Below are 15,350 nucleotides of genomic sequence, written 5' to 3'. Positions count from 1 at the left end.
TGCTGCCGTATGTGTCCCTATTACTGCACCTGATACCCCAATGTTGAGCCTCTGCTGCCGTATGTGCCCCTATTACTGCACCTGATACCCCAATTCTGAGCCTCTGCTGCCGTATATGTCCCTATTACTGCACCTGATACCCCAATGCTGAGCCGCTGCCGTGTGTGTCCCTATTACTACACCTGATACCCCAATGCTGAGCCGCTGCTGCCATATGTGTCCCTATTACTGCACCTGATACCCCAATACTGAGCCGCTGCTGCCGTATGTGTCCCTATTACTGCACCTGATACCCCAGTGCTGAGCCTCTGCTGCCGTATGTGTCCCTATTACTACACCTGATACCCCAATGCTGAGCCGCTGCTGCCATATGTGTCCCTATTACTGCACCTGATACCCCAATGCTGAGCCGCTGCTGCCGTATGTGTCCCTATTACTGCACCTGATACCCCAATACTGAGCCGCTGCTGCCGTATGTGTCCCTATTACTGCACCTGATACCCCAATACTGAGCCTCTGCTGCCGTATGTGTCCCTATTACTGCACCTGATACCCCAATGCTGAGCCGCTGCTGCCATATGTGTCCCTATTACTGCACCTGATACTCCGATGCTGATCCGCTGCTGCCGTGTGTGTCCCTATTACTACACCTGATACCCCAATGCTGAGCCGCTGCCGTGTGTGTCCCTATTACTACACCTGATACCCCAATGCTGAGCCGCTGCCGTGTGTGTCCCTATTACTACACCTGATACCCCAATGCTGAGCCGCTGCTGCCATATGTGTCCCTATTACTGCACCTGATACCCCAATGCTGATCCGCTGCTGCCGTGTGTGTCGCTATTACTGCACCTGATACCCCAATGCTGAGCCGCTGCTGCCGTATGTGTCCCTATTACTGCACCTGATACCCCAATACTGAGCCGCTGCTGCCGTATGTGACCCTATTACTGCACCTGATACCCCAATGCTGAGCCTCTGCTGCCGTATGTGTCCCTATTACTACACCTGATACCCCAATGCTGAGCCGCTGCTGCCATATGTGCCCCTATTATTCCACCTGATACCCCAATACTGAGCCTCTGCTGCCGTATGTGTCCCTATTACTGCACCTGATACCCCAATGTTGAGCCTCTGCTGCCGTATGTGCCCCTATTACTGCACCTGATACCCCAATACTGAGCCTCTGCTGCCGTATATGTCCCTATTACTGCACCTGATACCCCAATGCTGAGCCACTGCTGCCATATGTGTCCCTATTACTGCACCTGATACCCCAATGCTGATCCGCTGCTGCCGTGTGTGTCCCTATTACTGCACCTGATACTCCAATGCTGATCCGCTGCTGCCGTGCCCTAGAAAAACAGTACCCACACTTTGCCCCCTAGAAAGTAATAATGCCATCTTTGTGCCCCTTTGACAGTCACAGTTCACCGAGTTCCCCTATAACAATAAGTGCTCACTTTATATTTAATAATGTCCAGAGTCCCCCCCGTACAGCTCCCCTATACACAGTATAATGCCCCCTCACTGTATATATACTGACCCCTTACTATCCCCCAAACTTTTTGATGGCTCCTACACTGTATGATTGAACCCTTACTGTAATACCCACACTCTATGATGGCCCCCTAGGTAGCCTCAATATAGCATAATAAACCAGATAGTCCTCAATATAGTATAGTGCACTCCCCATAGGCAGACTCTACAGTATAATGCAGCCCCCCCCATAGGCAGACTCTATAGTATAATGCAGCCCCCCATAAGCAAACTGTAATGTAAGGCAGTACCCTCCCATAGGCAGACTGTAATATAAGGCAGCACCCCCCATAGGCAGACTATAATGTAAGGCAGCACCCCCCATAGGCAGACTATAATGTAAGGAAGCACCCCCCATAGCCAGACTGTAATGTAAGGCAGCACCCCCATAGGCAGACTGTAAGGAAAGGCAACACCACCCCATAGGCAGAATGTAAGGTAAGGCAGCACCCCCCCCCCATAGGCAGACTTATAGGTAATGTAGCACCCCCCCATAGGCAGACCGATAGGTAAGGCAGCACCCCACATAGGCAGACTGAGAAATAAGGCAGCACCCCCCCATAGGCAGACTTATAGGTAATGCAGCACCCCCATAGGCAGACGTATAGGTAAGGCAGCACCCCCCATAGGCAAACTTATAGGTAATGCAACATCCCCCCATTGGCAGACGGATAGGTAAGGCAGCACCCCCCCATAGGCAGACTGAGAAATTAGGCAGCACCCCCCATAGGCAGACTGAGAAATAAGGCAGCACCCCCCCATAGGCAGACTTAGGCTACGTGCACACGCTGCGGAATGGGGTGCGGATTTGGTCGCGCAGATTTTGTAAAATCCGCAGGTAAATCCGCAGGTCAAAAGACCTGCGGTTTATCTGCGGATTATCCTGCGGTTTGGCCCTGCGGTTTCTCCATCTCCACAATGGTGGAGATGGGAAACCGCTGCGGAATCCGCAGAAAGAATTGACATGTCAATTCTTTCTGCGGTTTCAAAACCGCAGGAAAACCGTGCGGAAAAATCCGCACCGTCTGCACTGCAGTTTTTTATTCCCATAGGGAATAATGGTGCTGTACACCGCAGCAAAAACTGATGCGGACCCGCAGCGGCACTGCATGTAGATAGATGCATTTCTGTTTAGGGTAGTGCAATGCTGGCAGCCTAAGTTTGCTTTAGATATCCCTCTTAACTGCATTTATGTGTTGTATTGCGCAACCTCTGTAATACTTCTGTTACTGATGTAATAGCACCCTGTATTATTGCTCTGGTTTTGTTATCTGCCAGCACTGATATACTGTCTATTTCTTTGTAGTTTTTGCCCGTTATCATCCACCATTGTTGTTCACTGTTACCAAGTTCACATCATCATCTCAATAAATATAGAGTTAAGAATCCATACAGTCTTTTTACTGGGAAGTGGATGAAGGGTTTTGCCATATGCTGGAATCCACGCAGCATCATACGTGGATGAAGGCAGAACAGTAAGAACCGAGGGTCGCAGGTGGTGGTTGTACAGGCTATAAGGGACCGCTATCACCCAGACTGCATCGCATACGGGTATTACAGCAGCTGCCATACAGCTGCAGGGGACAAGAGTGCAGGGCTCAGTAAAAATGGAACCGCCAGTCGCAGGTGGTGGTTGTACAGGCTATACGGGACCACTATCACCCAGACTGCACCGCTTACGGGTATTTCGGCAGCCGCCAAACAGCCGCAGGGGACAAGAGTCTAGGGCCCAGTAAGACCGAATTAGCTGCCTTCAGTGAAACTTATAGCCGGTCGCAGGCTGTAGTTGATCAGACTGTACAGGACCGTGAACACCCACACTGCTCCCCATAGGGGTATCATAGCAGCCGCCATACAGCCGCAGAACGAGAGTGCAGCCCGCCAACAAGTGCTAAACCATTCCCACCACTCTGAAGTCCGTGTATACATAGACTCATTTTCCCGCCAATATACTCAGCAGTACGCAGCTAAATACACAATGTCTCAAAACAGCACATCCACACTCAAAACGAGGTCACGAGCAAGCTCTAGCAGGTCATCAATAGCAGAACTCGTTGCTGTCGCTCATGCCGAAGCTGAAGCTGTTAAAGCGAGATCCTCCTTCGCCGAACGAGAGATGCATCTACAGCTGAGACAAGCAGAGCATGAAGCAGTGAAGGTATGTCTGCAGGCAGAGCAAGGTACGGAAACCGCACGTTTGCGGGCAGAGAGAGAGGTGGAAACTACACGCCTGCAAGCAGAAACTGCATGTTTGCAGACAGAGAGAGAGGCAGAAACTGCACGCCTGCAAGCCGAAACTGCAAGTTTGCAGGCAGAGCAAGAGGTGGAGAGTGCGCGCCTGCGAGCGTCTCTAGAAAGACTTGCAGCAGACAAAGAGACAGCAGCTGCAATAGCTAAGGCAGAGTATTTGGAAGCTATGAAGGATCCTGATTCAATATTCTTGGATCAGATCTAGAGCAGCAAGATGCAGCGCAGCACGTCTCAGAGTACGTCCGTCAACATTCCGGAGTGGATGACAGCCCTGACGCACCACATCAATCAGCCTATGCCGATTACCAGCCAACCCTGAACTTCAGTACTATAGACGAGGAGACGTCTAACACAGAGATGTCGACCACAGCTACCTTTCCAATGAGCAAAAAAAACAGCTCCCATCCTGCCTTAAAGAGACACCTTCTTCACCAAGAAGGTACTGCACAGACTATCCGAAGTCAGAAGCATCTTACAGGTATGGTGATACACCACAGACTAGACATGACTATAACACACCGACTCATGCCAGTATTGACCGAGCCACCATGTACTGTGCAAAGTTCTTTTCCAGCCGAGAACTGGTTACAAAGGGACTTGTAAAGTTCTCTGATAAACCCGAAAACTATAGGTCATGGTGAGCCTCGTTCCGGAAAGCCATTCTTGGTCTGGACCTTTCTAGTAGTGAGGAGTTAGATCTCCTAGTAAAATGGCTCGGAAGTGAGTCGGTCGAGCATGCCAAAAGACTAAGAGATATTAATATAAAGCATCCACACACAGGTCTACGTAAAGTGTGGGAAAGACTTGATGAATGCTATGGGACAGTAGAAGTCATAGAGAATGATTTATACAAAATAATTGATGATTTCCCTAAGATAGGACCTAAAGGTTATCAAAAGCTTAGAGAATTGAGTGATTTATTGATAGAGTTACAGGTTGCCCAGGAGGAAGGAGACTTTCCCAGATTGGTATTCTTAGACACCGCTAGGGGTGTCAATCCAATAATACAAAAACTTCCTTACAACCTACAAGAAAAGTGGGTTACATATGGTTCATGGTATAAACAAAATCATAATGTACCATTCCCTCCTTTCACTGTTTTCATAGATTTTGTTACCCAACAAGCTAAGATCAGAAATTACCCTAGTTTTTTTCTTCACTCTGTCATGTTCCACTGCCCCCGGTGTCAAACCCAGTAGGACACCCGTGGCAGTCCACAAAACTAACATCGTTTCCACAGGCCCACCTCACAATGCGAATAAACCCACTCCAGATGAAAACAAGCCTCAGGATGTCAGTAAACAGTGTCCTCTACACAAGAAACCACATCTTCTACTAAAATGCAGGGCCTTCAGGGTGAAGTCTTTGGAGGCTCACAAAGGTTTTCTCAAGGAGAACAACATCTGCTTCAAATGTTGTGCCACAACCTCTCACCTCGCCAGGAACTGTGAAGCTAGCGTGAAATGTGCAGAATGCAGCAGCATGGATCACAATACAGCTTTGCACCCTGGTCCACCTCCACGAGTGTTGTCGCAAGCACAGGAGCACAATGGGAAGCAGAAGAACACTGACGAAGACACCACTGTGGTCAGCTTTGAATGTACGGAGATCTGTAAGGGACTCACAGGAGGAAGGTCCTGTTCAAAAATCTGCCTTGTGTGAGTCTATCCTGCAGGCCGCAAGGACAAAGCCCTAAAGAAATATGCAATAATGGATGACCAAAGTAACAGGTCCCTAGCCTTGTCCATCTTCTTTGACAACTTCAGCATTGTAGGCCCTGGTTCTCTCTACACCCTGATGATGTGTTCAGGTACTGATGAGACAGCGGGGAGGAAAGCAGCCGGATACAAGGTGGAATCCATAGATGGCCAAACCTGCCGATCGCTGCCGACCATTCTAGAGTGCAACCAGATTCCCGACAACAGGTCAAAGATACCTTCACCGGAGGTGGTGACACATCACCCCCATCTGAAGCATATAGCCCACCTGATACCTGAGTTGTATCCAGAAGCCCAAATAGCTCTACTCCTGGGAAGAAATATACTACGAGTCCACAAGATTAGAGAATGTATAAATGGCTCCAGGAACGCTCCGTACGCACAGAGGCTCGACCTTGGATGGGTCATTATAGGAGACGTTTGTCTAGAAGGAGCACACAAGCCGGCCTCAGTCAACAGTATGCTTACAAGCACACTAGAAAATGGACGTCCGTCTCTTTTCTAGCCATGTCACAATAGTCTGCTGGTAAAGGAATTGCCAAACAACACTCCCCTACTGTTACGATCCATTTTTGGATCTGTGTCAGAGTCTGGACACTCTTATATAAACCTTTTTCCTTTCTGGCCCTCGGGGGTTAATATGGGTTTTTGCCCCTGGTGGCCGCTGGTGTTACTACAAGTTTAGTGAGTTTGCTTCTGGGTTTTCCCCCTCCCCGGTGGCCGCTGGTGTTACTACATGTTTAGTTAGTCAGCAGGTGGTGACTACTCCCACTTCCCTTTATAAGGTCATCTGCTGCTGCAGATCACTGTTGGTAATACTGGTCATTTGCTAACCAACCTTGGTGAAGACTGGACCTACCTGGTGCAGAGGGGGTTCAGCTTATCTGGAGCAGTGGTGTTGCTGCTGAAGAGAGGAGCATTGGGAGCAGTGGTGTTACTGATGAAAGCTGTGTTCAGGAGCCTTACTCTGCTGTTTGGAGCATTGGCAGCAGACAAAGCTAAGTTTTGTTTTTTAGTTGCTTTAACCCCGTAGTGTCTGTTTTATCTTACCTTTGGTTTGCGGTGCAGTTCACTTTATTCCCTGTCTCAGCTCCTGGGGAGGGGGTTGGGGGTTTAGCTCAGGGTTTAACAGGAGATAGGAACAGGTCGGGGACTTGGGCCTCACTACCATCAAGTGTACTCCCAAGTTAAGGAAAGTGAGGGCACCCCCTTAGCCTGAGGGGCAGTTCAGGGGCCCAGGTTCCACGTCTCCTGTTTTTCCCTACTGCCCCGTGACATTATTACCAACCGTCCATTTTTTCTGGTGAGCCATGGCCCTAATGCAGACCTGTCTCCAATTGCTGCAGACCCTCACTGAGGAGCGTGGGGTGCTGCATGGTGTGGTGGAGCAGCAGCTGCAGCAGTTGGTGGAGCTCGGGGCCTCAGCTCAGGTTCAGGCTCAACCAGAACCCAAGTTATCTCTCCCAGACAGGTTTTCTGGAGAGAGAGATAATTTTTTGTTTTTTTCAGGAGGCGTGCAAGCTACACGTCAGGCTCCACCCTCCTTAAAGGTGATCCCCTATCCTGGGCCTTCTCCCTGCCGGCCGATTCATCATCTCTACGGTCGGTGGACGAGTTTTTTGCGGCTTTGGCGAATATGCCCCCGGTAGTCCTTGCTAGGGAGGAGGACACATTGTTGCAGGCGGACAAGTGAGGAAGGAAAGTGAGGGCACCCCCTTAGCCTGAGGGGCAGTTCAGGGGCCCAGGTTCCTCGTCTCCTGTTTTTCCCTACTGCCCTGTGACACCTACCTTGCCCTTTCTCAGCACCTACCAACGAAGACCACGCCTGTGAAGGTGAACAAGACCACATGGGATGTACAGTCTTCCAGAGGACAAAGGAAGACGACAAGGTTACGATGTCTATATAAGATAGGATGTTCTTGGACTTCATGGATAGACTAATAGTCAAAGACAAATCGAACAGTTGGGTCGCACCTTTACCATTTCAACCTCAGAGAAGGCACCTACCCAACAACAGGGAACTGGTCTACAGCCAATTGATCTCCCTCAGGCACAAGCTTCAGAAGTCACCTGAGACGAAGGATCACTTATTTACCTTAATGGGGAAGATATTCCAGAACAACCACGCAGAAATTGCTCCTGCACTTCAGCCCTCAGAGTGTTGGTACCTGCCCATCTTCAGAGTATATCATCCTAAGAAGCCATGTCAAATAAGAGTGTAATTTTACTCAAGCGCCAAATGCAAAGATGTTTCATTGAATGATGTCCTACTGTCGGGTCCAGACCTCAACAACAGACTTCTGGAAGTACTACTCTCTTTCCGCAGAGACATGGTGGTATTTATGGCTGACATACAACAGATGGTCCACTGTTTTCTCGTCAAAGAGGATCACAGAAACTACTTGAGGTTCTGGTACCGTGACAACAATCCAGAGAAAGACATCGTCAGGGCCAGCGTTTGGACCAGGCAGACCAGGCAGATGCCTGGGGCCCCCACCTACAAAGGGGGCCCCCTGCATCCGCAGTCCATTTATGAAGTGCCCAGAAGGTGTACAGCAGAGAATAATGCTGTGCATTGCTCTGTAGTCCGGAGCGTCTGTCCCGCAAAGCCCCTTGAGCCCCCTGTCTCATTCTCCCTGCAGTCAGGTTAAAAGTTGAGTGAGGGGGAGGGGCCGATTACAGCACAGCAGACAGTGCAGGATGATGCCTGCAGCTCTGTATGTCTCCTTCTGAGTCCTGATCATGGCTGCCCCTAGCACTGTCCTGAGAATGGATATGCCTAAGTGAAGCCACAGAACCTGGTAAGAGCAGCAATAACAGGTCAGAGAGCAGTGATTTACTCACTGTGGTCCCAGAGCTCTGTGCTGATTGCTGCAGTATCAGGATTCACAGCCACATACAGCAGCGATCAGCATGGGCTATGACTATAGTCACTAAATCACTTCTTGTATTGTGACAGGGAGACCTCCTGTCACTGTCTGGATGACACAAGACAGGGATATTGTCTGCTGAATCAGGGGATTTATGATATAGAAATAAATGATTTCCCATGTGAAATAATAAGGGTAAACCATACACATATATAGTACAGGTGTGCATAGGAATCAGCGTTTTTGGTGCATTTTTTTTGCTGCCAAAGCCTGCTCTCTTGGCAGTAAAAACACTGCTTTCAAAATGCCCATTTTTTAGGGTATGTGCAGACGATCCAGAAATGGCAGCACTTTGGACGCAGCGGACATGTGCTCTGTACAAAGTGCTGCCATCTTTTGAACGCAGGTGATTCCACATGTGGTCACTAGAGTTGAGCGAAACGGGTCGGTCATATTCAAAAGTCGGCGACTTTCGCTGAAGTCGGGTTTCATGAAACGAAACCCGACCATAGCGTGAGGTCGGCCACAAGGTCGGCGACCAGAGCGCCAAAGTCGCGTTTCAAAAGATGCTTCCAGCGCCCTTTTTCAGCCAATGATGGAGGACTCACACTGTGGGCAATGCGATGACATGGCATCGGTCACCACCATCTTTGAGAAGGGCATGCAAGTGATTGGCTGTCTTTGTGTGGCGTCACAGGGGCTATAAAAGGGCGTGAACGCCAACCGCTATCTTACTTCTGCCGATCTTAGTATAGAGAGAGCTGCTGCTGCTGATTCTGTAGGGAGAGCGTTAAGCAGGGAAGAAGAACAAAAAAAACTGATTTGACAGGGGAGGCTCTATTTTTGTGCATCAGCTCTGTTGGTTATTAGGCTGCCTTATAAGGCTCCCTGATAGCTGCATTGCTGTTTGCACACTGCTGTGCAAACTGCTTTTTTAAAAGCAAAAATACTTTTCTTCCTCTTTTCTGCACAGTTACCAAGCGTTCATTTTTCCACCCTTTTGTGTGTGCACTGTGCAGCAGTCCTGCTTATTAGACTGCCTGCATCCATACTTGGACTGAGAGCATCATTGTCAGCGTCCTCAAATCTCTAGGGAGATCCAAATTCTCACCAATCCTATAGATACCCTCCACCTTGTCATACACCATCCAATTTCAGCCTTTTACATTGAGGTGTAATCTCTACTGGGCCTGAGACAATAGTTCTGCGTCCTCAAATCTATAGTGAGATCCAAATTCTCACCAATCCTATAGACACCCTACACCTTGTCATACACCATCCAATTTCAGCCTGTTACATTGAGGTGTAATCTCTACTGGGCCTGAGACAATAGTTCAGCGTCCTCAAATCTCTAGTGAGATCCAAATTCTCACCAATCCTATAGACACCCTCCACCTTGTCATACACCATCCAATTTCAGCCTGTTACATTGAGGTGTAATCTCTCCTAAACCAGAGACAATAGTTCTGCGTCCTCAAATCTATAGTGAGATTCAAATTCTCACCAATCCTATAGACACCCTACACCTTGTCATACACCATCCAATTTCAGTCTATTACATTGAGGTGTAATCTCTACTGGGCCTGAGACAATAGTTCAGCATCCTTAAATCTATAGTGAGATTCAAATTCTCACAAATCCTATAGACACCCTCCACCGTGTCATACACCATCCAATTTCAGCCTGTTACATTGAGGTGTAATCTCTACTGGGCCAGAGACAATAGTTCTGCATCCTCAAATCTATAGTGAGATTCAAATTCTCACCAATCCTATAGACACCCTCCACCTTGTCATACACCATCCAATTTCAGCCTGTTACATTGAGGTGTAATCTCTACTGGGCCTGAGACAATAGTTCAGCATCCTCAAATCTATATTGAGATTCATATTCTCACCAATCCTATAGACACCCTACACCTTGTCATACACCATCCAATTTCAGCCTGTTACATTGAGGTGTAATCTCTACTGGGCCTGAGACAATAGTTCAGCGTCCTCAAATCTATAGTGAGATTCAAATTCTCACAAATCCTATAGACACCCTCCACCTTGTCATAAACCTTCCAATTTCAGCCTGTTACATTGAGGTGTAATCTCTACTGGGCCTGAGACAATAGTTCAGCGTCCTCAAATCTATAGTGAGATTCAAAATCTCGCCAATAGTAGATACACCTTCTACCTTGTTTTACAGTACCATATAGCTGGTGGTATTTTGGGTACATTTTCACAAAAATGAGCAAGTATGGTGGAAGACGCCATGGAAGTGGGCGGGGGTTGCCAGCTGGTCCCGATGGTGGTGGTGGTGGTGTTGCATCTGTTGGTAGCGGCAAAAGCATAATAGCACCTAAGGCAGGAGGTGTTGAGCCTGCGTCATCGCCTGGCTCCACAAGGCCTCGAAGGCTCTCTTTTCTGGGAGTAGGTAAACCACTTTTAAAGCCGGAGCTTCAGGAACAAGTTTTGGCTTACATTGCTGACACAGCCTCCAGCTCTCTCGCCTCCTCTTCTGAAGTTTCAAAAAATAAAAGCACTGAGTCGTCAGTGGAGGCTTCTGGTCAGGAACAACACCATTCCTTGTGTCCTTCACCCCTACCAAAAGTGAAGGATGTGGCAGGCCACACTACCGATTACTCCATGGAGCTCTTTTAACATACCATGCCTGGGTTAGCAAGTCAAATCGTGAATTCCCCAGTCCAAGATGAATCTGACATGGAGTGTGGGTGGCCAGCCAGGGCAGTGGGGTTAATCGGTACCGGGCCGGTGTCTCAGAGGGATGTGTCACGTTGGTGGTGATGACCCGTTCTGTGGCCCTGGATGTCCATGCAAAGGGGTGAATAACGTTTAAAGGTGAATGATACGTGATGTCACCTGTGGTTTCTGATCAGATTGACCCGCGCTGCAGTGTCGCTTCTCTGGGACAGACGTTGTGGTGCAGCTAAGATGTAGAAGCCCTGCACAGGTAGGGCCGTAGTCGCAGGGCAGATGAAAGAGTTGGTAGATGGTGTGCAGTGCAGGATGTAGCAGAGCCGTGCGCCAGGCGCAGGAGAAAGATGACAGACACAGTCGTGCAGTTCCTTTACCTGTACTTGCTAAGTGCCGTCCAGGACCCAGAGTACAGATGGAGAATGAGTTGGTCAGCCTGGAAGCAAATTTGGAATTCTCTCTCTGCAGATAGGTAGTGTGGCCTCCGATCTAGCACTTATCTGAGGTACTCGCAGTGCTGAGTTCACTGAAGTTCCCCCTGTTGACTCTCTTTTGGAACTTTTTCATATGGCAGGAAGCCATAGCTTTTTCCTTCTGGCTCACACACGTCGCTGCTGGGGCCTACGAGCCTTAGTTGGGAACAGAGCATTTACAGCTGCTACTTCCTCCGGTTTCTACTGCAGGACCGTCAGTGTCCCTACAAACTCTGAGACCGGAATACCGACCATGTGCTCCAGCTAGGAGTGAGCCTTAACTCTGCTCATCCTCCAGCTCCCCTTCTCACATCCACACACTTCCCCTTCCCTTCACAGACTGCCCTAACTTCCCTCCTCCCGACCATAGAGAGCAGCTCCTCAGCAGTCAGATTCAGAGGTCTCCCTGCTGGCCTGGAGTGGGAACTGTGTTGTGTGTTGGTTTAACTGCTAGAGAGATCCTTCTTTGCTCCCAAGCTTGACATCACACTCCCTAGGAGGAAGGTAATGCCATTGTGGCGACCATACTCCTGGGGGCGCCACAAGTGCACTGATGCCCAGCCACTGCTAGATGATTCTACTGGTACATTGACCCAGACCACTACATTCCCCTCGCACTCTACACAGCCAGAATCTGACCCTGATGAAACTCAGGTTCCCCTTCCCGCATACTATACCACCTTACACGGTGACAAAGAGGAAGGTGCAGATGAAAGTGCAGGTTCCTTGAGCAGGTGGGGGGGGAGCATACTCATGGGCAACGCACTGGCACAGGGCCCCTTATAGTACGCAAAAGTGTCTCTGCTGGTGGGAGGGCCCACCCGCCGTCAGACACACCGCCGTACTATGAGGGGCCCTGTGACAGTGCCGTCGCCAACAAGTGGGCCCCCACTGCTTGCTCAGGATCACAGCACTTGCAAAGTTGAAATACTTCCCTCTCCCTGCTCCACCGCTGTGACATCTTCCGCGTTTCCTGACAGTGACATTCTAGTCAGAGAGCGCGATGACATCACGTCTGTACGCCCTCTGCCTAAACAGTCCAAGTGCTGTGAGATGGAAGATGGGGACGACGAGGAGTCCAGACTAGTACAGGGATTCCCTAGCGAGGAGACTTATTTAATTGTTTTCAATGTTGGGACAGCTATTTTTGGGGAGTACTATACTCTGGAGAATGATATATGAGGCCCACCATACACTGGAGTATTCCAAAGGTGGACATCAGACACTGGAGCAGCATTTACAGGGCCCATTATGCACTGGAGCATTAGAAATGGGGCCCATTATATATGGAGCATTTTTTGGGCCCATAACACAGTGGAGCTTCATCCATGGGGACCAACATATACTGTAGCATTATGTGGAGCTCATCATATACTGTTTCAAACATTATATGGGACCAATGATTCTGTATGGAGAAATATATGGGCCTCATTACTCTGTATAGCGCACTATGCGGTGGCCATAATACTGTATGGAGTAATATACTGTCCGTTTTTGGAGCTATTGGAGAATTTAAAATGGATATCAGTCATGAGATGTAAGAAGTGAAGTATTTTTCATTGTACTATACCGCTATTTCTCTGCCGTATAAGAGGATCATGAATTGTGGCATGTGTTAAAGGAGCCCAGTGTCAGTTTGGCCCAGGGCCCACGAAAATCTGGAGCCAGCCCTACCCCCCCACAACTTTAGCCAAATAACCCCCAGTTTTCAATGCCTAACTATTATTATAAAGTAAATTAAGGTTGACAAGCTTACGTAATAAGAATTGATGTTTTTGGCATTAAAATGGGCACTCTAGGTGTGTTTCCTGTCCTCCACTCCCTGCCAACCTTGGTTCCCCATTGACTTGCATTGGGTTTCGTGTTTCAGTCGGCCTTCGACTTTTCACGACAATCGGCCGATTTAGTTCGACCCGACTTTTGAGAAAGTCGGGTTTCATGAAACCCGACTCGACCCGAAAAAAGGCAAAGTCGCTCATCTCTAGTGGTCACTGAACCCACCCAATACATCGTAGGGGTGAGATTTCTCTTGCGGAGACTCGCATCTATGCAAGATAAATTGACATGCTTCGGTCTGGAGAGTCGTGGTGCATGTCCGTCTCTGCAAGTGCGGGCCTATGTGCACGCATAGTGGACATGGAATTTCTAGAAATCCCCTCCACTGTGCTGTAACATCTGGCCGCTGCGGGTTGGATGCTACAAATGTACGCAGCATCCAGAGTTTACTGACCGTGGACACACACACCCTTAGAGCTTTTGCTGTTTGTTTTTTTTTACAATATGCATTTTGTCTACAGTACATGCTTAATAAAGTTAGTTTTATTCACCAAAAATGCAGCGAAAAACAACGTTGCAACATTTGCAGCTTTACTAAAACTTTCATTGCTTTCTACAGGTGAAAAAAATTGCTGAAAGAAGTGACACGCTGCAGATTTAAAGCGCTGCAGTTGTGAAATTCAGTCAGGAGAAAATGAAAGGGTGTGCGGGAGATCTCTGAAAATCTCAGCCTTTGCTTGTGCTATAAAATGCTGTAAACTTCTTATTTGCGGAAGAAAAAGCTGCAGAAATTCTGCATATGAACGTGGCCAATAGTGGCTTTTTAAAGTGCCAGCAAAACATATGAGATTTCTGAAATCTCCTGCATGCGCTTGTTTTTTTTTCTGACTGAATTTCTGAACTGTAGCGCTTTTTAAATCTGTAGCATGTCACTTCTTTCAGTGTGTTTTCACCCGTGGAAAGCAATGAAAGAATAAAAAAAAAGAAAACTGCAGATATTGCAACGGCATTTTTTGCTGCAATTTTTTAAGTGGTTTTGGTGAATTAAACTATTAAGTGTCGTTTACATGTTTAGTATTTGGTCAGGATTTCACATCAGGATTTGTAATGCAGAAACAGGAGTGGAACAATCAGAGGAAAAGTATAATAGGAACACGTCACCACTTCTGGATTTCTCACCCTCCTGGTTTTGACTTGCACATACTGATGTGAAATACTGACCGAACACGCAATGTGTGAACATGGCCTTAAACATACTGCAGACAAAGCAAACATCCTCACTTTAAAAAAAGCTGAAAAAAGTGTAAAGAACACCAGAAACAAGTTGAAAAACAGGTGTTTTGAACACAACATTTTTACTGCCAATAGAACAGGTTTTGGCTATTGAAAAAAATGCATGTGAACCTAGCCATAGCGTTTCAGAGTAAGACTATCTGTGGTGTTACATAGGACTGCAGGTGACATCTACTACATTATCTGTTCTCCAAGAGTTATTACTGCTATCTCTGGTGTTACATAGGATAAGGTCACAGTCATGTGACTGGTCACGTGAGCCGGGAGGGCTTCTGTTCTGGAGTGTGCTGTGCATAGAGGGAATTGTATGGTGATCGGTACACAGCCCCTTCTGAAATGCCAGGTGGGCATGGTGGCTGATTTGCAGTGCGGGAGAACTACAATCCCAGCCAGGATAGTGGGTGGGAGTGTCAAAATCACGACTGTCCCGTTTGTTATCTGCAGTGTTAAAAAAAAAAAAATTAAGAGGGGGTTGGGGGACAACTCTTTGTCTTGAGGCTTGGGCCCCCCAATCTTTTCTGACCCTAGCCACGCTTCTGTGTAATGCTAATAGTGGCAGACCCATTGGCCGATATAAGGCCCCTGAATATGGGAGCCACAGTGCCAGCACTGGCTCCAGGCCCCTCTGCCACATGTATCCACATCCTGCTCATGTAATGTAACCTACATGTGTGATTTCACAATGTTAGCATTTGGAGCCCCACTTTAAACTTTTGCCTAGGGTCCTAC

This window comes from Dendrobates tinctorius, unplaced genomic scaffold (genome assembly GCF_039654945.1).
Source record: "Dendrobates tinctorius isolate UK_male_01 unplaced genomic scaffold, ASM3965494v1 ptg000011l, whole genome shotgun sequence".
Taxonomy (NCBI): domain Eukaryota; kingdom Metazoa; phylum Chordata; class Amphibia; order Anura; family Dendrobatidae; genus Dendrobates; species Dendrobates tinctorius.
This window is presented reverse-complemented; position numbering follows the sequence as displayed.